The sequence below is a fragment of the Rhipicephalus microplus genome, chromosome 1 (assembly GCF_043290135.1).
Source record: "Rhipicephalus microplus isolate Deutch F79 chromosome 1, USDA_Rmic, whole genome shotgun sequence".
NCBI lineage: Eukaryota > Metazoa > Arthropoda > Arachnida > Ixodida > Ixodidae > Rhipicephalus > Rhipicephalus microplus.
In genome coordinates, this window is record NC_134700.1 from 31,699,651 (window position 1) to 31,723,603 (window position 23,953).

The 23,953-nt window shown below is 42.8% G+C and overlaps 1 long non-coding RNA gene across 1 annotated transcript; it reads left to right on the forward strand.

Moving 5' to 3' along the window:
• The first annotated feature begins 457 nt into the window (after positions 1–457).
• Positions 458–4,729, forward strand: LOC142767695 (uncharacterized). Its single transcript, XR_012885116.1, has 2 exons — positions 458–716; positions 4,232–4,729. It is a non-coding gene; the product is annotated as an uncharacterized LOC142767695 (long non-coding RNA).
• The last annotated feature ends 19,224 nt before the right edge of the window (positions 4,730–23,953 follow it).

The window sequence follows — 23,953 nt, forward strand, 5'->3', positions numbered from 1 at the left end:
GAATACTGTGACGGCCGATGCATGCAATGTTGCAATGTCTTTACCGAAATGAAAGTGCTGATAAAATATCGCCTGCGTGACCCTGAATGTGCAGTCCCTAAAGGCCCATAAAGCTAAGCACAAAGCATCAGCTCAGCTTTTTTACCAGTATTCACTACATTAGGTCAGTGAAGTGCGCTAAATATTGCTCCTGAATGTTACAAATGCTTGTTCTGACTAGTGGCTCGTGCTGGCCGCACTGCATCGTCACAATGTACACTTTGATTCAGATGCACTCTTAAAGAACGAGTATAACGCAACACATCACTGCCGCAGAGAAAAATAAAAAAATAGCAGTGCCCGCGTTATCAGTAGAGGGCCGGTGCTAGCGGTAAACCGCATCTAGCCGGTCTGAGAGCGCACCGATGCCATCAATTCACCTCGCCTAGACAACCTTGGCTGCCCAGGATGGCTGTGCTCGCGGTCTCAGAGCGCGGGAAAGGGACCGGGATCATTTTACAAGTCTGTGCGTGCGCTGGCGAAAAACCCTCCCTTGTTTGTGCGTGTGGTACGCGTGGCTTCTCGATCGGTAGAGTTTATTAGTCGGTGTTTAGTTTGAAATGTGGCTGCGCTCTGCGGTCGACCTGTGTGCTCTGTCAGTGCTGATTATTCCGAAGGTGCATCATCCTGGCGACTGGACCTGTGGATTGAGATTGTGGAGCACTCGAAGTGAAATAGTGAGTACCACTCTCACGTTGTTCCGTTTAGCGCTTTGTTAAATGCGTGAGCCAAGAAGAACGCCTTCAAACAATTTTGTTTTCAACTAGTTCATGACAAATCATCAGTTGTTTACTTAGCAAAAATATTTGTCCGAACTGTTTTACGAGGATGATGGCGAAGTGTGATTGTGAGCAAGTTTTTTGTTTGTTTAGATTGTTTTGAGTACAAAGCAAAGTGAGCGTGCGCCACTGACGTTCAGCGAAGGCTTTGAACAGTTTTTTGTGGTGCCCTTTGTTGGCAGCCGTGTCTAACGGGGCCCGCTCGTGATGCACATCAATTTTAGTTTACTAATTATTACTTGTGTGGGGACGGCACCTGTTAGCTCTAAGCATCTACCGTAACCAAGGCGCATATGCTTGGGCATGTTGGTAGTTCATTTACTCTCTCTCTTTCTTATTGCACAGAAAGACCAAGAACGGAAAACAAGGGCGTGGTGTCCATGTCGTTCGTTTCGGTCCTTTTTCGTTTTGTGTGGTAACACTACCGTGATAACTCGGGTTGATGCATTAGGTGACAACACAGCATATTGCTTTGTGTTAGGTGCACCTCACTCAGTTTGCCTACTTGATAATACATTAAATTTCGTTATATTCGCCTTCACCGGTATTTTCGTTCACCCGCAACGTAGTATGACACTGCCGACAGCCGTGCCTGCGTAGCGAATCGAGCACTCAAGCTGTACTTTTGTTTGAACGTACCTTGACTTGTGTGTGTGGCCTAATTGCCCACTTTAACAGTGCAAACGCTTGTTTGAACATAACTGCTAACGTTCGACCACATTTTATTCCGATTGTTTCCATCATGTGTAACTTTCAAACTATTCTTGTTGTTCGTTGTTTCGACTCGCTTTGGCGTTTAACTTCGCTATGTGCTTCAAATGTTATATGTATTTCCGCTATGTGAAGCGTGTTATAGTTTTTTTGTTGCACAAAGAACAATGTAATGTTATACATACTGCACGGTGTCTAAGCATGTGTTGCAGCCAAAATGTAATACTGGGCAGCATATTTATCTGGGAACACAACACACACAGCCACTGAACAGCCTACGCTGCATCAGGAAGGAGTTATGCTTTCTCAGTCTGCCAACATGATCGAAACAAATTGCCCTAATTTAGCAGTATGCAATGGTCATTGAGTGAAAGGAACGGGGTCACTTTATTCCAAATTTCCCAGCCAACTTTGTGGCTATGGGAAATGTGTTTGAAAAAAAATTGTGCTGATTTGATGCACTGAAAACAGTGAACTGCTTGAATATTTTGGATCAAAAAAATTTTTGGTCTTGCGGTTGCCTTTTAAACTTCCCGGAATGTTGTTTGAATTTTGATTGTGAAAGACATATTTTACAAGTACTGCTCCTTTTTTATACGAAGTTGGGTACTTGTTAACTAAAGTGGCTTATGTAAGGTGTTTAAAACTGAGTAAAATTAGTAAAGGTTTTCGGCCACATACGTCTGCAAGAATTTAGCCAAAATGTGTTATGTTTGCATTTTGTCATTGTGGTACTGCACTTTGTATGAATATCTTAGCTGTAACTAGTTACTTCACAGAAAATATATTTTGATGAAAAATTATTTTCAGATATCTTAAGCTGTTAAACTCTACGAGAAAAGATAACTCGTTTCACAGAATTGTCATTTTTGTCCATATTGAGACGCAATTTGCGCCATGTGGTGGAACAAATAAAAATCACCTTTTACCTAGATTTAAAGAAAATAGACAGTTCTTTGAATGTGACAAGTTTTATCATTACGATTTCTCTTTCAAGGAATAAAATAATTTTTGAATTTTTCCATCAATGGCAACGGGGAACTTCGAGGCGTCGACTGCCTTATGACCAAATGGCAAATGGGGAACTTGGAACTTCTAAAATCATTTAGGGGCAAAGCTCTTGAGGCCGTGGGTCGCTCCCTCCTCTGAAGTCGTACTAGTAATATGTAGCCACTTTATGAGTTGCACAATAGATAGCTTTAGTGTTTTATAGCTTATACATGGACAAAATAATTCGTGGGGTAAATTGTTCGTCCGTACATTTGTGCTTTTGTCCACTCGTCTGTGCATCCGTCCATTCGAGCTTCCGTGAGTTGGTCTGTCCGTGAGTTCATTGGTCTTTCTGTCCATCCATACTTGCGTCAGACTGTCTGTCCAGCCGTTTGTGCGTCTGGACGGACGAACGCTATGCCCCACTCATCATCGTTCACTTCGCGGATATGCTGTGATCTTTTTTTTTTTCAAAACATAAATCGCTATGACAAAATTTGGTACATGAAAAGAACTGTTTATTTGCTTTTGATTTAAGTAGAAAGTGTATTTTAATTCAGCCATCACATGGCGCAAGTTCCGTCGCATTGTATACAAAACAACTATTTTGTGAAATTCGCGATTTTTTCTCGTATTGTTTCACAAGTTGAGAGGTCTAAAATATTTTTACTTACAAATATAGCTTATGTAAATTAAGTATTCACTCGTCAGATATTCATTTAAAGTGCAGAATTGATATAGAAGAATGCATATATAGAAAAATGCAGATATAACACACTTAGGCTAAATTATTTGAGACGTATGTGGTCGAAAATGGAAATAATATTACTGAGTTTCGAACACTTTATGCAAGTCCTTCACTTATCTTGTAGACCAAATTTGTCACGGAACAATAAGAGGTACTTATGAAGTAATTTTTTTTTTCACAAACACCCAGAGGAGATTCCGGGAAGTTCAGGAGGCAGCCACGGAACCAAACGTTATTTGTCTGCGAACTATTTTGGCAGTCACCTTTTTAATGCAGAAAATCAGCGCGCTTTGTTTTGAATACATTTGAGGTGGTCGCCAAATGGCTGAGACGTCTGACGTGGAATGACCCAATAGCCAATTCTATCATTATATAATCGTGTCAGTGTGAGCTAGTTCAAGAACACTAGTATCATTCACAATGTATAACGTAACTATACACCACTTAGTTGTACATGCGCTTACAGTCATGTATGTTCAGTGGCATTGTGCTTTTGTGTAATACAGATAAAATATGTATATGTTGTTGCGCGTCTTACTGCATTCCTTTTAATAAACTAATCAAATGAGTACCATACTAGATCTGCAGAAATACATATGCAGCTGTGTTGATGCATATTTCGGCATGGAACTTGACATTCACTTAGATTGGTCGATTCATGGAGCTAATATAACATTATCAACTTGGAGCAGCACCTTTTATTTACCAGCGCGAGCGAGTTTGAAGGTTTCATATCTACGGCACGAAGTATAATAATTATGCTACAGTGCGCTTTTTAAGGCGTTTATTGCTCAGCATACCTTTTCAAGTATTTCTCACTGCAGTGAAGCCCGATGCCATTGAATATGCTTGCTATGCACTCAAATTATACTTACACATATGAAAGCAGTTAGTTATGCAGGGTGAATACTGTATGTGCCACTCTATGTGAAATTTCGGTAATTGTTTCTTGTGTATTTTTTAGGGTTTCCGGGATGGAATTTCCTGTAGAGAAAGATCAGCTTCGCCCCACTTCTCTCGAAGGCACCAGTCATCGCAGCAGCTGAAGATGATCGCGCAAGCAGGAGTGACAAGCTGTGGTTTTTCCATTAGAAGTATACCAACACTGACATTACATTATTACAACTCCAATTACACTACCTTGTAGAATGTCCTAGTTTTTTAATGTCGAAATTTATACTGCGAGATATAATAGGTTCCAAATGTGACTCCAGAAACTCGCTTACTCTTTCTACGTGTTTTTTCCTATTGCAAGGGTGTCAATCAACGCAAGACCTCTCAGTCATTTGCCCGACTCACGCAAATGTTCTTGAAAATTGTGGGGAACAATTGTATTGAAAACAATCATTTCTAGTATAGAGAGAAAAAAAAGGCTGGGACACGTGAGATATTTCAAAATTTTTCAGAATGCCATCAGTGTCAGACTTCCAGTTTTTTCATAATAAAGGCAGATGTGAACATATGTGCTCAATTCTTTTTTGCTCCGGCGTTATGTTCAGTTGAACCTTACGCTTCAGGTTACTGCTAGTGCTACTTTGGTGTGGTGCGTGTGTGCGTGTGTGTGCATGTGTATGTGCAAGTGCCTGCCGCGTCCTACTTTGTCGTTTTTGGCCAAGTCTGCTTACACATATATACACTGGTCTTGTGCAGCTCATTTAAGACCACGGCACCTTATTTTATTAGCTGCATGCATGCAGCTATAAGTGCAGTGGGTGACGCCAGTCTCTTCCTTCTTTCCTGTCAGCCGCAGAAAAGGTTCATATATGCTTCTTCCTGAAAACAATTGAGGCTTGGTCCAGTTGGTGATGAATATTTGATGGAATGAAGTGCTATGAATGGCTCTCCTCAACACACAAGACTAAGCGTCATCTCCCTTATATGTGCTTTTGTCGTCCTGTTAATTGCGCTTCATTTGATCAAGTACAGTAGACGAAGAAAGTGCTTATAGCGCGAACGATAGGAGGGTAGAGCAGAGGCGAGAACAGAGCGCTCAACTAACTACCAAAGTTTTTGCAATCCAACTGCAATATATATGAAAACAGAATCCGCGTCAAACTACGCAACATCAGCAAAATCAGACATACAGGTGCCGAACGGCCTACCTCATCAAGAGCCAGTCATATCAGGGTACCCAGGATAACGAAATTCACAGCTGTGAAAAAATTTTGACGGTACGCTAACACAGGAAGCACCAAATTGTTTAATAGTGGAAGACTTCGCTGATCTCGCGCTCGCGCTGATTTTTATATCGCCCCATAATCACACACTTGTCGAAAATTGGCTGGCAGCCACACTTTTTACAATGGTCCGCCAAGTGGCTGGTATCGAAGCCTTTTAGAGAGAAAGCATGCTCCCTCAGGCGAGCATGCTTACTTCCTCATGCTCCCTGTTTTGCCAATGTACCAGAGACGTGTACGTAGGGAATAACAGCCGTGCTGGAATGTGGTTTGTTAAATAGGCTGTTGCTCTGTCTTTTATCAAGTACTCGTAGTGACGTAAGGAGAGTCTTGGCGATGGAAGTTAGCAGGGGATTAGGAAAATCTGCTTGTTGATGTCGGTGAACTTGGTTTGAAAAACTACATTTTTCTGGTGGTGACAAGGGCGAGTTTGCGCTGCCTTTAGGCAAGAAAAAGCGATGCCACGCTTGACTAGCTTTGAACGGGTGACGTAAAAGGAAGAAGGCTTTTCTTTGAGCGTGGCTTGTACCGCCAACAGACTTGGTCCACCAAAAAAAGCATTTCTAAGTCTAGAAATCATAGCTTGTTACCAGAAATGAGCTCCAACGTTAATTCAAGTTGCTTCATTTCTTGCCGAAATTCGTCTAAAATCTCACAGGTGGTTCGACGAGGGTCAAATTGGTCGTTGCTGTAAAACACTAAAAAGTCGTAACGTAGCGGAACACTTTGATTTGATAGATATGCTTAGTTTAACGTCCCAAAACGACCATATGATTATGAGAGACGCTGTAGTGGAGGGCTTCGAAAATCTGACCATCTTGGGTTTTCTAACGTGCGCCCAAATCTGAGCACACGGGCCTACAACATTTCCGCCGCCATCGGAAATGCAGCCGCCGCAGCCGGGATCCAGACCCGCGACCTGCGGGTCAGCAGCCGAGTACCTCAGCCACTAGATCACGGTGGTGGTGCGAAGCGGAACACTTTAACTGTGCTTGTCTGAAGAAGGCTAGTCATGGGACTTCTGTCATACCGTGAGAGTAAAAGGTCACTAAGAACCGGAGCTAAACAAGAGCCAATGCACACTCCTTCCCGCTGAGTGCAGAAGGTGTCCTTGTAAAGTGCAAAGGTCTAAAGTAGATAAAAGGGCTGCGGTTCTGAAAAACCGTGAAGAAGAATCCCACATGAATTCTGAAGTTTGGTGAAGCCATAAAGCTTAATACACTGGCTAATTTCATCGCACACAACGTCATGACGTAAAGAATAAAACAAGTCCTTGACATCCACAGAGAAGGCGCTTACTCATTTCGGGCACTCAGTCCCGAGGTAATCACTGACGGTGACTGGGCTCTTGATTCGACAGGGGTAATCAATTGGCAGGACTCCTAAAGACCTCGGCTGATACAAGGCAACAAGATGCTGCCAAGTACCGCGCTCGGAAACAATTGCTATGATGGGATTGCCTTCTTTGTGTGTTTTCACTGAAAAAAAGACCGAGAGGCTGAGGCCTTTTGCCGTTTTTGCGGACTTTACCAAAGTGGTTAACCCCACTTCCTCGCACAGTTTTGCCACTTGCGTTCTCACTGTAGTTCCTTTGATGGCTGGGAGCACCTTGAAATTCTTCCGCATGGCTTCTTCAGCCTTGCTGTCTTACAAATGCTTCGGCATAAGCACAAACCCTCCTTCCTTATCAGATTGGAAAAGCTTGACCTCGGTCCTTCTTAGGCTGGTGACCACGGCACTAGACCATTGCCGAGCCGTCTTGACGTCTTGCGGTGACACTCGACTCCCTCCTGGATGAGTCTACCAATTTTGTCATCTTTTACTTGTCCAACAGTGCTTCTAACGAGGCCAAGCAGCTCCACCTTGTTCAGGTTTGGATGCTTGCAGTATTTCGGCCCATTTTGCAACACATTTTTTACATCTGCGGAAACAGCAACGTCTCCAAGAATGACGACTTCCTGTCCTAGTGGGGTGCGTCGGCTCCTCTTTTTTTGGCAGCCCAGGTAGAAGCTGGCCCCACTAAAACTCAGCTGATTGACGGGCTAAGCCAAGATCCCGATGGAAGAACCTTTCCACCGATCCTTTCGGTGCCTGCATCAAGGTTGCAAAGTGTAGACGTAGAAGCAGACCAGTCGCCAAGCTTCAGAGTGAAGGATACGGCAAAGCTGGTTTGCATGTCGAGTAGACGCAGTAAGCCCCCCCCCCCCCCCCGAAGAGACGCAGTACTTCAGGAGGCAAGTAAGCTTTTTTCAGAGAAAATGTAAACAGTCTTGCCCTACAAGACGCAGTTGCGATCAAGCTGACACATAACGCAGAAGACTGTAGGAAGTCAGGGAAGCACAGAGGACCAATTCGATTCTCGATGAACTAACGGTGAGACTTTTTGACGTATTTCGGCATGAAATAAGCTACTTGAATTAACGTTGGAGCTTATTTCTGATGACAAGCTACAATTTCTAAATTTAGAAATGCTTTTTTGGTGGACTTTGTCTGTTGGCGGTACGAGCCACGCTAAAAAAATGGCTTCCGTTTACGTCCACCCATTCTAAGCTAGTCAAGCGTGGTATCGCTTTTTCTTGCGTAAAGGCAGTTCTAACTCGCTCTTGTAACCACCAGGTAGATTGTAGTTTTTCAAACCAAGTTCACCGCCTTCAACAAGCAGGTTTTCCTAATTTCCTGCTAACTACCATCGCCGAGACTTTCCTTACGTCAATAAGAGTGCTTGATACGAGACAAAGCAACAGCCTATTCAACAAACCACATTCCAGCACGGCTGTTATTTCCTACGTAAAAGAGGTTTCCCATAAGCTAAAGAAGGTTGCTGAAAAAATAGGTTCACGAGTTGTGTTCTGCGCACGCGACAAGCTCGTTGGGCTATGTCGCAGAGTAAGTGGTGAAGGACGTAAGAAAGAAGCGTGTACTAAGAAACACGCTACGCGCTTTGTCGAATGTGTTTTATCGATTGTATACAAGAAATTGTTTACATGCGGGCTCTGTGACATTGGCCAAACAGGCCGATGCATTATTGATCGCCTGAGGGAGCACGCTTACTCTCTAAAAGGATCCGTTCCTAGTCACTTGGCGGACTAATGTAGAAAGCGTGGCTGCCAGCCAATTTTCGACAAGTGTGTGATTATGGGGCGATGTAAAAATCAGCACGAGCACTAGATTAGCGAAGCCTTCCACATTCAACAATTTGGTGCTTTCTGTGTTAGAGTAGCTTCGATTTTTCTTCACGGCTGTGAATTATGTTACCTAGGGTCCCCTTATATGACTGGCTCTTGATAAGGTAGGCCGTTAGGCACATGTATGTCCGATTTTGCTGATGTTACGTAGTTATGCGCAGATTCTGTTTTCTCATATATTGCAGTTGTATTGCAATAAAGTTTGGTTGTTAGTTCAGCACTCTGTTCTCCTATCTTCTATCCCCTCCTAACGTTTGCGCTGTTAAGCACTTTTTTCGTCTACCATGCAGCACGAACCAGCCCAATCAAGCACCTTGTTGATAAAGTATGCTTATTTATATAACTGCCATCGTTTCAAGGGTGTTTTTAGTGTTACATCCCACTCGCCTAGGTGTAGCTTCATCTAACACCCATAGTTTAGGGTTGTTCATAAACACCTAATAAAGTAGGGTGTAACGTTTCTTGACACCCTATGGTTTCAGGGTGTTTCTAAACACCTTATTGTGAGGGTGTTTCTAGACACCCTAAAAGGGTGTTGCCCACGGGACAAATAAACACCCCTATGGGTGTAAAAAATATTAATGTACAGCGCACATTTGGCTGAGTGTAGTCAGCAAAATCTGTAGATGTATACGTGATTTTGGTATGGTTGCTTCAAAAATTCGTTACAATTGCAGCCTAATTGAGATATTACTTCTAATATAATTTATGTAGTACATCAAGTTCATTATTGAGTGAATTGCCATATGCAAAATAAATCTTCTTTGTTTCTCTGTCATCAGAGCCCTCAATGAAGCATGCCATACTGATGTGGCGGCTCCGCGGTTTATTATATGAAACAGTGATAATGTAGTGTGCAATAATATCATTGCATCGAAAACAAGCAGGTACGTTGCTATCTCTTAAAAACCCAAGTAATAATCTCACCGATCGCTTTGCATCAATGCAGATCTTTCTTTAGCGGCTAAGCTAACACTAATGTTGAAAATTAGCGTTCGTGTAGTGCACCTTCATCATTAGTCCTCGTTACTTTTGCGATGTATTCCTTATACGCTCCCTGGTAGCATAATCTGGTACTTTTGGACAGTGTATACACGTAATGTTGGTAGGACTAAGTCAATAGCGGACAGTCATGGCTTTGCAAATTTCCTACTAAGCCATGCCCGTGAACAGTTATTGTATTTTACGAGCTGCCGTGTTGTTTTCAGCGGTCTGGTGTATGTCACCTTCAGAGCGAGGTGTATTCGAGATTAAAAGTACACACACATGTGACCATGCGGCGTCACCTTTTCAAGCGCGTAGCCAGTATTTATTTCTGGGTGAAGTGTCGAGCCAACGGTGTGGTTGAACTGGTCTTCTTTTATTGAATTGTATATTTTGAACCCAACCTTGTGGCAACGCCTAGGCCCTATGCCATCAGTTATTTAATTAGGACGAAAATTGTGCGCTACTTCGCCTCTTTACGTCCGTCTTTCTCGCTTGGTATTTACGCGTCATTCTCGCACGCACAACCATGGCTTTTCGCGCTTGTCGAGTTCAAGACTACCGCAGCTGCATACTGTCCGGCACTTCGGCATAAAGAAATGAAATATATGCTGCCATCGGATCAGCTGATGCTGGTTTTCGCGAGTTTGCAAGGATCGCCTGAATTTTTTTGCTGATTCCTTGTAACGGTTTCTTTCGATCGTGATTGAAGGACACCGCCACTCAGGTGGTGTTTAGCAAAAAATCACGCAGATGTTTGGCACAGCCGTCAGCTAACTCATGGGCTGAGAGTCGGCGATTGCGATGTGCAGATCGCGACCATCTTAATCCCACCGCTATTCGTGTGACAAGCAATGCTAGCTTAGCACAGTCGTGAGAAATACTACACTTGTTTTGTTGGTTATAAAGCCAGCTGGTGCTGTATAAAACTTTAAGCTGCATAATACTTTATATAGAAAAATCTTGTTTCCGAGTCTTTTGCACCAACCACGACCTCGGTCGTGATCTCTACTCACCAAGCTGAGTGACAGTGGATTTTGACAGTTGCTGGTTGACTACACCATCGCTGCCTTTCTGAGTGTTAAATATCACTTTTGTTAAGGAGACTTGAAAGAATTTTTAGTTTTGTTGTGAATAGGTACTTCCCTGGCCATATTTTGAGTGATTTTGTCCGATTTTGTCGACGCTACCTTAACAACACCTGCCAACAACAATTTTGTCATCCGGGTTCCGGACAGAGATTGAGAATTTCAGCTGACTCAGCAACGCCGGCGACAAGGCACAGAACAAGGCGGATTACATTTGTGAGTATAAGCTACTGTTTTTTGTACGAGTGCTGTCTTTTTCATACCTGTTACGTGCATCTTAATCAACTGCTCGCCGTAGTGTGCGAGTATTCGGCGAGTAAATAGGACGAACAGTTGTGGCTACTCGCGTACGTGCGACCCGAGTGATCGGTCTTTTTTTCTTTCGATTCGGGGGTACATACTAGAGTACCGGCAATGTTTTTATGTTCAACTTGTGTAATCTCACCGCAGCTGACGGGAGCCCCTGTCATCTGCCTATGTCACGGGTATCCTTTAGAAAAGTGCCTGTCTGTCACCAAGCCTAATTGCATGTGCCTGCATGTCAAACTTGTGCAGCTCATCGGCAGTGTGAGCTTACTTGGTCATACACGTAGCACATGTCGCACCATTTCGTATAACCACGTCTTCACGGTGTGACATAATAGTTAGTACACGTAGTTCATGTCGCACCATTTCGCATAGCACCGTCTTCGCGGTGCACTTAAAACAAGGCCAACTACTGCAGGCTGCCGTGGGTTCAGCATGGCCATTATGTGGAGCATGGCCTATTGTAGCTACGGGCAGTTCTCTTTTGTGAGAGGGTAGTACGCTACAGAAGGATTGCGTAACTTGCTAGCTGCACTAGGTAAACTGAGCAGTGACGTTTATAAGCTTCCTGACACCAATACGAGTAAATAAACGTGGCATCAACATTCATGTCAATTATTTCGCAGCAAGAAATGTGGTGGTGGTGAATATGTTGTTACTAACGGGGTTAGCTTGGCAGACAACCAAAGAAAATCTGAGTTACTTCATCAATTTTTTCTTGCTTTGTAAGCCCAACAGTACCTTTCAGTTCTTTTTGAAAATTCACTCGTGGCGAGTCAGAAAGAAAATATGCTACTTCAAGTAATAATTGATCTCCATTCCTAAGTTTAACTTGTCTCTTAGCTTCATGTGGTTTCAATAGTATAAACGCCCCCGTTATTCAACGATTGATGGTGCTTCTGCGCACAAATGTGCCAGACTGGGTTTCCTGCGTAATCTTAATAAAATCAATGTACATTATGCCATGCTGCAGCAGAGCCCCACGTTTGACAGTATGTGTCAGTGGCAATAGCATTGCTAGTCTAAACATGTGCAGCTTGATTTAGAGGCCACCAATCTCACAGCCATACAACAAGGATTACATAAATAACTGAACAGTGCTGGCACACGATATGTACTATACTGCATTCAGCCAGAAACACGATGCAACTTTTAACCACCCAGAGGTGGAAATTCAGTTGTAGTGGAGAAGTTGTGCGCAAGTTTTTGACGACCCTGGAGCCGTAAAAATATTTTTTAAAACGGTGCTGTAATAGCGGTGTTAAACGCGTTTGATTATCCAAGTGCAGCAATCACGCCTTTTGTTCTTCCTTTCACTACCCTCCGTTGGTACTTCTCCCAAAGCCGTTTTGCCCTCTTGCCGAGCACTTCTCTCAAATTCGCACGGCATACATCATCGATAACATGCTGCATCATCAATGACGGCTGCTGCGACTCCACCCTCTGTCAACTGTGTGCTTGTTGGCGAATCGCTGTTGCTGTGCCAGGTGGTGCTTATAGGAGTTGCACCAATATGAACCTTGTGATACGGACCACAGTACCTGATTTGCAAGCACACGCATGCATGCGGGCATCAGGACAAATGACAAGTGACATGAACATCTGTTTGCAGATTAACAGGGAGACATAGGTGCATGCTTGACTAATTGAAGCATATTTATTCTGCACGTCAGATTAAACATCTTGGTGTCACGTGACAGCCGGAAAGGCATAGAGGGATTGTTTCCAGGAATTCGTGAAGCACTGGCGGCTTGTTGCACTGCCCCGTGGAGAATCATTGATCATGCAGCATTTTGGATATGATGCACGTGTTTACTTCAATCGTTTGAAAAAAATTACAAGGGGTAGTTTAGGGACCCTTCAAATGGACCTGAGCGGTCGCCGGAGTTTAAAATAAGAATTGCTTTAGGTATTTGCTATTCATGAGGAAAAATACAGGGCAGCTGAGAGAAGCCTATAGCAAGTCACAGCTGGGCTAAGGAAGTTCTGTTACACAATTATAAAGCGTTATTTACTAGAAACGGCCTATGTCGACGTAGGGAGTGAAATTGTAAGCGTTCTATATAGAATGGGAAGAAGATTGAATAGAAGAATAAGAGAGAGCAAAAAGGTCGTAGGCAAGCTGACAGAATTAAGAAATGCTTTCAAGACACGAAAAAATATAAAATGAATACAGCACAACATCAATATTGGCATGCGTTGTTTTTTCAAAGCTTGAGAGTGCAAAGTAGGATGACTTCAGCCATTCATTTGCGTCTTGAGTAGAAGCTAGATGGTGTTGCGATTCGGAGGCGTGATTTTGTTGTGATTTTCGCAGCAGGATTATTGTGTGTCAGGTGTAAAACAGGCTAATTCGATTCTTTAGGCTCAATCACTTCCTTTCAGTCGAATCCACGATGTTTGAATGCCGTTTTGTGTCCATTTTATTGACACAATGCGGCCTCTACCCATGGCATGCACACTCCCTGGCTATTCTCATGTGTTGACCATGAAAACAGCCTTGACCAAACTAGTGTGGCTCCTTTCATTCTTCTGGTTGATCTCTGCCCTTTTCTATAAAGAATGCTTACAAAATAGCCCCTCCGAATTATTGCACATCTAACTAGAAATGAAAATTTTTACACTTTCTTTATATTTAAAATAAATATTGCTTCGCTGCTGTAGTCTTCAACAAACGCTATTTGTAGCATTACCAACAAATGAAATTTTTTAGACCTTTAGCCTTCTTGGTGCGTGAAAAAGAAAAATAGAAAGCGTATCCATAAATAGGTGCTTATTAGCGGGTACTTTAATAAATACCTTTTTGGGGGAGCATGTGCTCGTAAACAGCACAGTAGGCCTAAAATATTTGCGTTCACGTCATCACTTTCGGAACTTCACCTTACCATTTCACGCCATTTGCAGCAGGGCAGTTGTGTATCATTTACTGAACATTTGGGAAACCACCTTTGTGCGCAAACAGTGGGAGCGCACCCACAGCTCAAGGTAACAGATTTGCCAGAACAGCATTTTTTCAGCTTAGAACAGTGTTGACACACATGCGACATCTATTAACATATCACGACACGAAAAGGTTGATAAAATTTTTTTATGATGGAGGATCACCATTTGCAATAACACACTTGCTCTTCTTGGGGTATAAAAATATATGGGCATGGTCACGGCTTTCGGGGCCCTCTTCTGAAATTGGCCGCCCCTCTGTAAGAGTACGAGAAATGCTTGAAAAGTACACACAGTGAATCAATACGTGTGCAAACCACACCACCAACTGTTACCTTATTAAACTGCACAAAAAAGGTAACTGTAAGCAACCTGTGCTAGCACAACCGGCCCATTCGCTGAGAATTGATGACATGCAGGAGCGACGTGGCTAATATTCAATTCTGATCACAATGTAATTAACAAACCCAGGCAGCACAGAAGGTTGGCCCAATATTAGGGATAGATCGGCATTGCCTGGCCCATGAACGGCCCAGTTTTCACAACTTACCGCCAAGATTGGCTATGCCAGCCAAATAGAACGGCGACGTTGGACCAGCGTTGACAACGTACCCCCAATATTGGTTCTGCCAGCCGAATAGAACGGCTATGTTGGACCATCATTAACAACATTCCGCCAATGATGGCTGTGCCAGTCTATTTGATTGGTTATATTGGGCCAGCTTTCAGAACTTTCCGCCCATATAGGCTGTGCTGGCCTATTAGAACGGACACATCGGGCCAGGTTGTACAAGTAGCAGCCAATATGGGCGGAGCCATCCAATAAGACCGGCATTATTGGCCCGCCGTTTGAACGTTATTGCCGGCGTCAGCTGAAAAGTCAACATCACGATGTCATAATATTAGAATATGAGCCAATTTCTGCGTGTGCTGCTTTTTGGCGCTGTTCTGGCCCCAATTCACGCGCCAATTTTTCAAGTTAGAGAGAGAGTAATATATGTGCCGGGCACAATATTAGAACTATCTTTTCGTCAATAAACCATGCCCCGCCGCGGCGGTCTAGTGGCTAAGGTACTCGGCTGCTGACCCGCAGGTCGCGGGTTTGAATCCCGGCTGCGGCGGCTGCATTTCCGATGGAGGCGGAAATGTTGTAGGCCCGTGTGCTCAGATTTAGGTGCACGTTAAAGAACCCCAGGTGGTCGAAATTTCCGGAGCCCTCCACTACGGCGTCTCTCATAATAATATGGTGGTTTTGGGACGTTAAACCCCACATATCAATCAATCAATCATTAAACCATGCACAGCTCGTTGAAATGCATAATCGTTGGTTGAAGTTGTGCAAGGTAGACTTTTTAAGTGAGAAAAAATTACCGATCAAGTTTCTCTGTCAGACGTGGCGTCCGATGCGGTGCTATCCGTACGTATGACGAAGCTGCTGCGGATACCGCTGTCTTACGTGTGCATGTAGACGTCGAATATCTGACGCAAATCTTATCGTATCATGTGTCGGGCTAGCTATCTACGCGACCTATTCGAATCTGTTTTGCGTTCACAGCACAGTACGGTTAACGGCACTTGCTGCTGCTTGACGTGTGGGAAGAGCGGGGGTCGTCAGTTGCGTTATGGTGACTGAATCATACAACATATGCAGTTGCCGTGACCTAACACACAGACGCGCGTGCGCACGCACGCACGCGCTATATTCATGCAACGACCACACGAATTCCCAACGACATCGCAGCGAACGGTTGGTAAGGTGTTGCAGAGTGTGTGGGCGTCGTAGGGCACCCTGTCGGTGCCCAGCTCGTTGCGAAGGCGAATTTCGGCGTGGAACGCATCTTTTTTATGTACTTTTTTACGTGTGCCCAAAACAATAGGCTGCGCGATACGAGAAGTACGACCCACAAAAAAAGAAGAAACGTGAATGCGTAGGGCAAATCGCTAATAACAAAAAAAAAAAAACATGCACGCTCACGCCACTGCAGTGGCGTGAGCGTGCGTGTTTTTTTGTTATTAACGAAGCACATGTGCTTCCATAAAACATGACAGCCAAGAATGATGAAGTATTCATTTACATACAAATTACTATGAGTTGCTGAAACTCACGCAAAAGAACACAATTTTCTTCCTTGGATATTGATCGAGTGCCTTGGAATTATGCTATGTGAATTTGACACATCAACAGTGCATTATGATTCCCACCATAAGGGGCCACAATCTTGGCAAGTAATAGAAGTACTCTTCCCACTTGATGTGCACCTAACGTAAAGAGGCCTTGTTTCTCAAGTTAGCAATATATATATTATATATATATATATATATATATATATATATATATATATATATATATATATATGTATGTGTATATATATATATATATATATATATATATATATATATATATATATATAACCACTGGAAAAATATACCAGGTGTAACCAGAAAAAGGTGCACCTGCAGTTTTAAAGTTTAAAAGAAGCAATGACATGCCAACCATCCAAAGTAGAACGCCCGAGAAAGGAGCATCAATCAGTATTACAGCAGCTAAAAGCCTGCTAACAGCTGAAGGTAGTCATGCTGCTCTTCCATTCAAGTATAGTGTACACTGAGAAAAGATACTGAAGATACACCATCAGCAAATGACAAAAGCAATACAGACAGAGCTTTCTCTTATAATACAAAAAGTCTTTAGCTGAGGAGGCAAATAAGTCATTGGCACCCAATAAGTGCACAAAAAAAAGCTGTCACACGAGGCTGTCAGCGCTTAGACAACACAGGCAAAAATACAGTAGACTGAAGAAGGGAAAACCCATAGCAAAAGTTACCATACTCCTGAGTTCTTGCTTTGCGTGCAAATGAAGCTAGCGTGAAGTTGAACACTAGATTAAAGCACCACAATCAAAATCTGGAAGTCAATGCTTTAGGAATAATACAAAGTACTGAAGAAGCATGCAAAGAGCATTCCTGTGAAGGCAAATATAAAAAAAGACTGAAAGCTCTGTGGCCCTGAACAAGACAACACCACAACCAATCGAAGAGCCGTTCGGACACACCAGCAGTTCTGGCAAACACTAAAAAGTCACAAAAACATACCTTTAATGCCTTTTTTACAAGAGAACTTCAAAAGAAATGTGCATACACCAATGCCAGAAGTATCGATGGGAGCTATTACTCATATTCAGCTCTTCATTGAAACACTGACAGAACATACTTGTACCTGGATGCTTAATTACTTTGGTACAACTCAAGAGCGTCGATGCCAAGTGGCAAAAAAATTATGATGGAAGACTACAATGTGATCAAATGCACACGTCAACCACCAACCAAGGTCCTATGCTAGAGTGAATATCGCAAAAAGTCTTGAACGCCTAATGTCACTGGCTCATACTCAGCGTTCTCAATCAAAATCTTGACCTCCCACACAGCATATTATTTCAACAACCTGCCACCTCTCACCATGTCATGAAACAAGCTCGAGTATACACAAACCCTCCTCACCGTTAGGTAGTTAGATAGCTTCACTAGTGCTTCACTCTCGGAACACATAGACCAGGACCGTAACTAGACGGGTAGTGAGGAGGTTCTGAGCCCCTGAAGTATTTTCATGATCTGACTTTTCGTCAACAACAGCTTAATCTGGGCAAGTTGGTTAATCGTGGTTGTGTTCTAGTAACAGTGAGAGAAGTTCAGGAAGAGACAAAAAGGACAGGAAAGAGCGCTGACTGCCAACTAAATTTTATTGAAGGTACAACGCCCACTTTTTTACAGAGTACAAGAACAGTGCTCATGCACAACGACACATGTGAGACCATGATAATATAATCTTAACTGAGAAATGAATACTCTCTCTCCGAATGGATGAGTGAAGGTATACTGATGCACTGATCCATGGCCTTCCTGACAGGAAAATGCTTTCACAGTCTCTCTTTCATTTCTTGTTCTTGCTTTTTTCAAAAACAGTGTTTTATGAAACATAGAACTGCACTTACATTCTTTACAGTGTATGGCCATGCGACTACCATAGCCATTCTTAACATTTTAAGCATGCTGTCTTGCTCAAACATTGGGGCATTGTCCAGTTTGTCTTATGTTTACGTTTCCACGTGTCAATAGTATCTCATACACAACATTATATTAGCATTCAGTATACCTATTCTCGTGACGAATGGTGAAATACTGGCTATTCCTGTTGCTTTTTAGTACACACACTTTTGAAAACTTGCAAGGGATGGCAAATAACAAGATAAAATCATATCGGCTCGCTATTTTCTTTATATTGTGAAACACCTCATGTACGTACGGTATAGCATGCAAAGATTTTTGGTCATTCTGTTTTTCTTTTGGTCCTGTTTTGTTTAACTTGACTTTCTGCAGGAGGGTTTAGCACACGGGTGTGATGGTGCTGTGGGGATATCCAGCATCCTTTAGTCTTTTAATCTGGTTTTTAAGGCTTACCTCATCCTTGTGCTCACATGACTTCTGAAGGGTGGCCTCAATGCACATGGTGGCAATTCCTCTGTGTAAATTGTGTAAATGTGTAATTATGCGTTATGATGTACTAAAAAAGATGTCCCAAGAATCAGAATAAGTGACAGTAGTCAAAGTTTTTGTCACTGCCTTTATACAAATACCAGTTTATTTGTTGCCTCCTGCAGTATTTTAGGGCCTCTTATATAGATAGGATGTTTTCTCACTTTTATTACATTTTTGTATTGATGATGCCATATGCTCCGGAGGTAGAATGTCGTTATGTTCTTTCTGATAACTTCTAGCTTCTGAGCAAAGATAATGTTTCAGAAAAATGAAAAAAGGCTAGCATAATATTAAGACATGGGAAAAAAGCAGAGTTTATCAAAAATGAATGCATTAGTTGGGAATGAGATAAAAAGATGGATGACAGGTCAGTAATGTCAATTAATTTATATTAGGACACATGAAATGTAGCAGAGGGTGGCAGGTGATTAGTTCCAATGAGATCAAGAAATTATCAGCCATAATATGAAATGGGCTCATACAGGACACAGAACATTGATTGGGCTTCCACCCTGCAGTGGACATAATATAGGCTTAATGCTAACAATGAGCAAAGCCTGTGAAATTAATGCTCCATGAAATGAGCAGTACTGCACAGATTGCTGTGCTAGACTTCCCATTTTGCATGTTTTACCAGCTTATCCTGCTCGCTGTTCAGACACAAAGCTTCATCAGAAAAACAATGTTATACTTGGTGAGGATAATGCCAGTGAATCCAGTGTTTTATCTACACCTTTCCTTGCTTAAGTCCTCCTCCAAACTATACGATTTTTCTTGGAAATGTTCTGCTTACAGCACACCAACCGATCAAGTGAAACAACTTTATTGGGCTCCTGCAAGACGTGCCCTAGTATGCAATCACCATTTCACTTCACGTTACAACATACTGGTGGTAAAAATATTCTCTGGCAGGGTACAGAAGTGCATGCACTGAGCTAGCTTGTGCAGCACGGTCAATCCCAGAAAGCTGAACCTATGTTTGGTACAGAATTTTGTAACCACACGATGCTTGCACAGATTAAATGTGGTCACACATAGCAACTTCTGAGCTTTTTTATGAAATGATCTCGCAGTATCTGAAAACATTTGTTTTTTTGTTTACTTCATAGTTCCCAGTGAAATATTTCTCTTGTTCCTCTCATTGAATAATGGCATTTGGTGTGACTAAGGTGTTCCTAATGCCTCACTATGAGATCAAAAAAACGATTCTCCTTGAAATTGCTTCACAAGCATTTCCTAAGATGTTGAATGACACTGCTTGCACAAGTACAAACATTTGCTAGTTTTATTGAGGGTTGATGATAAAGGGAATCAGTTGGTGCATCCAAGCTGGACAGAGATTGACTGGCCCTGAAAAGGGCCGTTTAGTTATATATCTTGCAGCTTGTTCCAGGTAGACAGGGCTTCATTCTGTAGAAATGGTAACTCATCACACTGGTTCCCCAGCATGAAGAACATAACTTGATGCTAACACTGAGTCAGATGTTCTGAAATGTCATAGAGGGTACATGAAGGCTGGTTACATGAAGGTTGCAGTTATACTAACTGTACAGTCAGCATGCTTGTGTGATATGTGCATAGCTGCATCAAAGCCACGTGTGAGAATTGCGTGAACAGCTGAAAATCTCAATGGCAGCATAGCTTAAGAAGTCTGTCATCCCTTTTTTGCCAGTTTCCAATATCATCCTTCCCTTTTCTTGCATCTTCTTTCAATATATCTGGGGTTTTAATTCCCAAAACCACGATATAATAATGAGAAGCAAATTTTGAACATCTGGTGTTCTTTAACATCTTCACTTGTTTGCAGCGCAACACCAGAAACACAGGACAGGGAAGAAGCAAAAGAGAAAGAAAAGACGGCGCCGACTCTGAAAAAGACGGCACTGACATCATGACACGCACATGTCGTGATGTAAGCTGCCCAAAGAGTGGCCTCCCGTGAAAATAGTGAAGAATTGGGAATAGGATCTACCAGTAAGGGCTTTGTGTGCAATTCACAAACAGTGAAAAAGATCCACCAGGGGTGAACCACAGGTACATGGTGCACTCTGGTTGAGAAAGAGCAGAGTAAAACAGATGTACCAGACAGGAGATTATAAATGGTTTTGTCTGGAGCTGGTGCCAGACCGAGCTCTGATTAAACGTAAGGGAGTATTGAGCGCCAGGCCAATCTGATCCCATTCCTGTGATGGGGTGCAATATGATGACAGGTGCAATTTCCATTTTCTCTTTTTTCCATGGGTTTAGGGAAATAATTTTTCAGGGATCAGATCAAAATACCTCCGACATACATAATAACATGCTTATTCTTGGGCGTAGTCATGCCTAGCCACCAGATTGGGAGAAAAAGGAATGTTTCCCGAAATGTGCGATAAAGTGTTTGGTGCTACGCCTTGACGGAAGTATTGTTAGGTGCTTTGGAAATCGGTACGCCATTTCTGTAATCGTTAAATATGCAACTGCATGTGCCACTGCTAGGGATAGCGTGACACTCCCAGCCATTTCGGGGTAAGCCGTTTTAATCTACATGAAAATGTTAATGAGCTTGTTCTCCATCACAGCAGTAGCTGTGGCCATTCCTTCAACTAGGCCTACTGCGGCGCCAACTAAACGTCTGCATGAATTTAGCGCTAGTACCGTACATAATAATCAGCACGTGCCTTGGGTTCACTTCGATGGTGTTGTGAATTCATCTTGCGTGACAATGGTTTAAGTTGCATGCGTGCCTTAATCATTATTGCAATAGGAGACCATGATTTATCGTCACGCATGGTGTTGCTTACCTCAATCCTCAGTGTTTGAAGCAGGTTCCGCCTTGTGAGTGCATGAGAGAGGCACAAGAGTTGATTTCTGCTCTGTGTTTCTATAATTCCCTAGTCTGTATTATACAGGAAGCGGATAGTGCTGGTGTGCGTCAGCTGCCTCGGTGCGCTCTCAACCGCCTGCCTGGTAAGACTGATAGCTCATTCTATCAGCGCCTTGTCGTACTCCCTCCTCACACTGCGACATGTCCTCCACTTGGAGGACATGATGACGGAACAAGTTGATACGAAGCCCAAAACCGCAATGTTTGCAAGCCACAACCAGAGCAAACAATTCAACGGTGAGGCCAGAAAATCTACCTGACTAGGCCTGGAGCAACAAGCCAGAGAGCATATTCTTGGCTGGATAGATGGATGGATGTGGCTGTACCCTTTAGATCGGGCGGCGGCTAACGTCACCTAGCCGTAATGCTTAGTGAACTAACCACTAGATTTTTTTTCCCCTTTATATAGTAAAGTTGGACGGGTACTTTGAAGTGAAGGGTTTAATTTTCAATCTGCCTTGACTTTAGCCACCAATCAGATAACCTCCTTCTAGTTAAGTCTACCCGCTTAAAGTCTATTTTGCCCTCCCTGTCCTAAACACCAGTGCTTTAAAAAACTCTGCGCCATCATCTTGAACTATAAAGTGAAGCCCTTTACAGAGCATTGTCAAGTGTTCGGCAGTTTTTTCTTTCTCTTCGCACGCACTGCATATTGTGTCTACCTCTTCATATTTGGCCCGATATGTCTTGGTTCGCAAAACTCCCGTCCTGGCCTCAAACAGTAGAGGACTACCGTGAGTATTATCATAGATTCTTTCTTTGGCAATTTCCTGCTTAAAATTTCGATAGATCTCTAGTGCGGACTTCTTAATCATGCCAATTCTCCACATGTCAGTCTCCGTTTCCTGCAGTTCCTTTTTAACCGATAGTTCTTTCTGGTTTGGCCACCTGCTGTTTTCTAAGTATTTACCAGTCAATTTCCTGGTTCGCTTCCTCCATTTTGTATTGACATTCTTCATGTACAAATAGCTGAAAACCTTCATAGCTCAACGCTCCTCCCCCATTTCTCTCAATCGCTTCTCAAATTTTATCTTGCTGCTAGCTTCCCTGCCATCAAATGATCTCCATCCCATACCACCTTGCACTCCCTGGTTTGGTGTATTCCCGTGAGCTCCTAAAGCAAGCCTACATATTTCACGTTGCCTAATTTCTAATCTTGCTTGAACTTCTTACCTCATGCACAAGACCGCATTGCCGAACGTCAGCCCAGGAACCATGACCCCTTTCCATATTCCTCTCACAACATTATACCTATTGTAATTCCACAGTGCCCTATTTTTCATCACTGCTGCATTCCTGTTATCTTTAGTCGTCACGCATATTTCGTGTTCCCTCAGGTACTCGGTCCCATTGCTTATCCATACGCCCAGTTATTTGTATTTATCTGTTATCTCTAGCGTGACTTCCTGTGTTCTAAGCTCATTACCTTTGTTATCATTAAAAATCATGACTACTGATTTTTCCTAACTGAATCTAAAATCTAACCTATCTCCCTCATTACCGCAGATGTCCATCCACCTCTGCAAATCTTCCTTGTTGTCGGCCATTAGCACTATATCAACTGCGCAGGTTAATGCTGGTAGTGCCTGATCAATCAGTTTTCCTTGTTTGACTAAAGAGAGGTTGAAGCCAAGTCCCCTTGCCTCTAATCCTTGTAGGTACATCATGAATAAGAAGGGTGACAGTGGGCACGCCTGCCTAAGTCCACGTTTCACCACTGTGGGCTTGGATACCTGTTTTTCCCATTTTTTAACTACCTTGTTAGTTTTATAGATTTCCGTTAAACGATTAGTGACTCCATCTTTTACACCCAGTGTGTCAAGTATTCCCCACAAGTCCTCTTGAACCACGCTATTGTACGCGCCCTTGAATTTCTGCAGGCCGGTAGGAAGCTTCACAGCGCAGCGCCTGATCTTGTGAAATGGCGCAGCGATGCAGGCAGGGCATTCAATTCCCTCCCTATTTTTTGTATACTACTGTCCTTGTGTACTTCGTAGAACACATAACATTAATGATAGCAAACAGATCATTGATTCGGGTAGGCCTGGTGTTTTTATTTAAAATGGAACAACGAGGAAGCTGCTGAAGCTCGTGCTTGTATACAGCTGCTTTATATGGAGATGAAACTTTAACGAAAAAAAATGTAATGATAAACAGTAGGCTCATAACAAACAACATTTCTCTGAGGGTGCATGGAATATATGTCCCATGCAAGGCTATGCATTGCAGTCCTTACTGCATTAATTATGTACACGTACTGCAGGGCATGCAAGTGTATGCAGACACACGCTGACGAAATGACATTTTTTGCTACATACAAACGTGCACCGCACCAAATAAGACGCACGTGTTTGTATAGTCAGGGAACACTCGTGAATATTGATGAATTCACACAGCTCGCTTACAGTATAAAATAAACACAATTGCGAACAATAAAGTGCGACGCTGTTTAAAGAGGCGGACCCAGGTTACGAGGAGAATTATTAGTATGGCATACACACCACGTGTCAAGCTTTTGCAACATCTAAAGAGACAAAATATGGAAAGTTGCCTTTGTAAGTTAACATGACAGTACCAAATGGAGAAGCCACACGAGAGAACAATTCA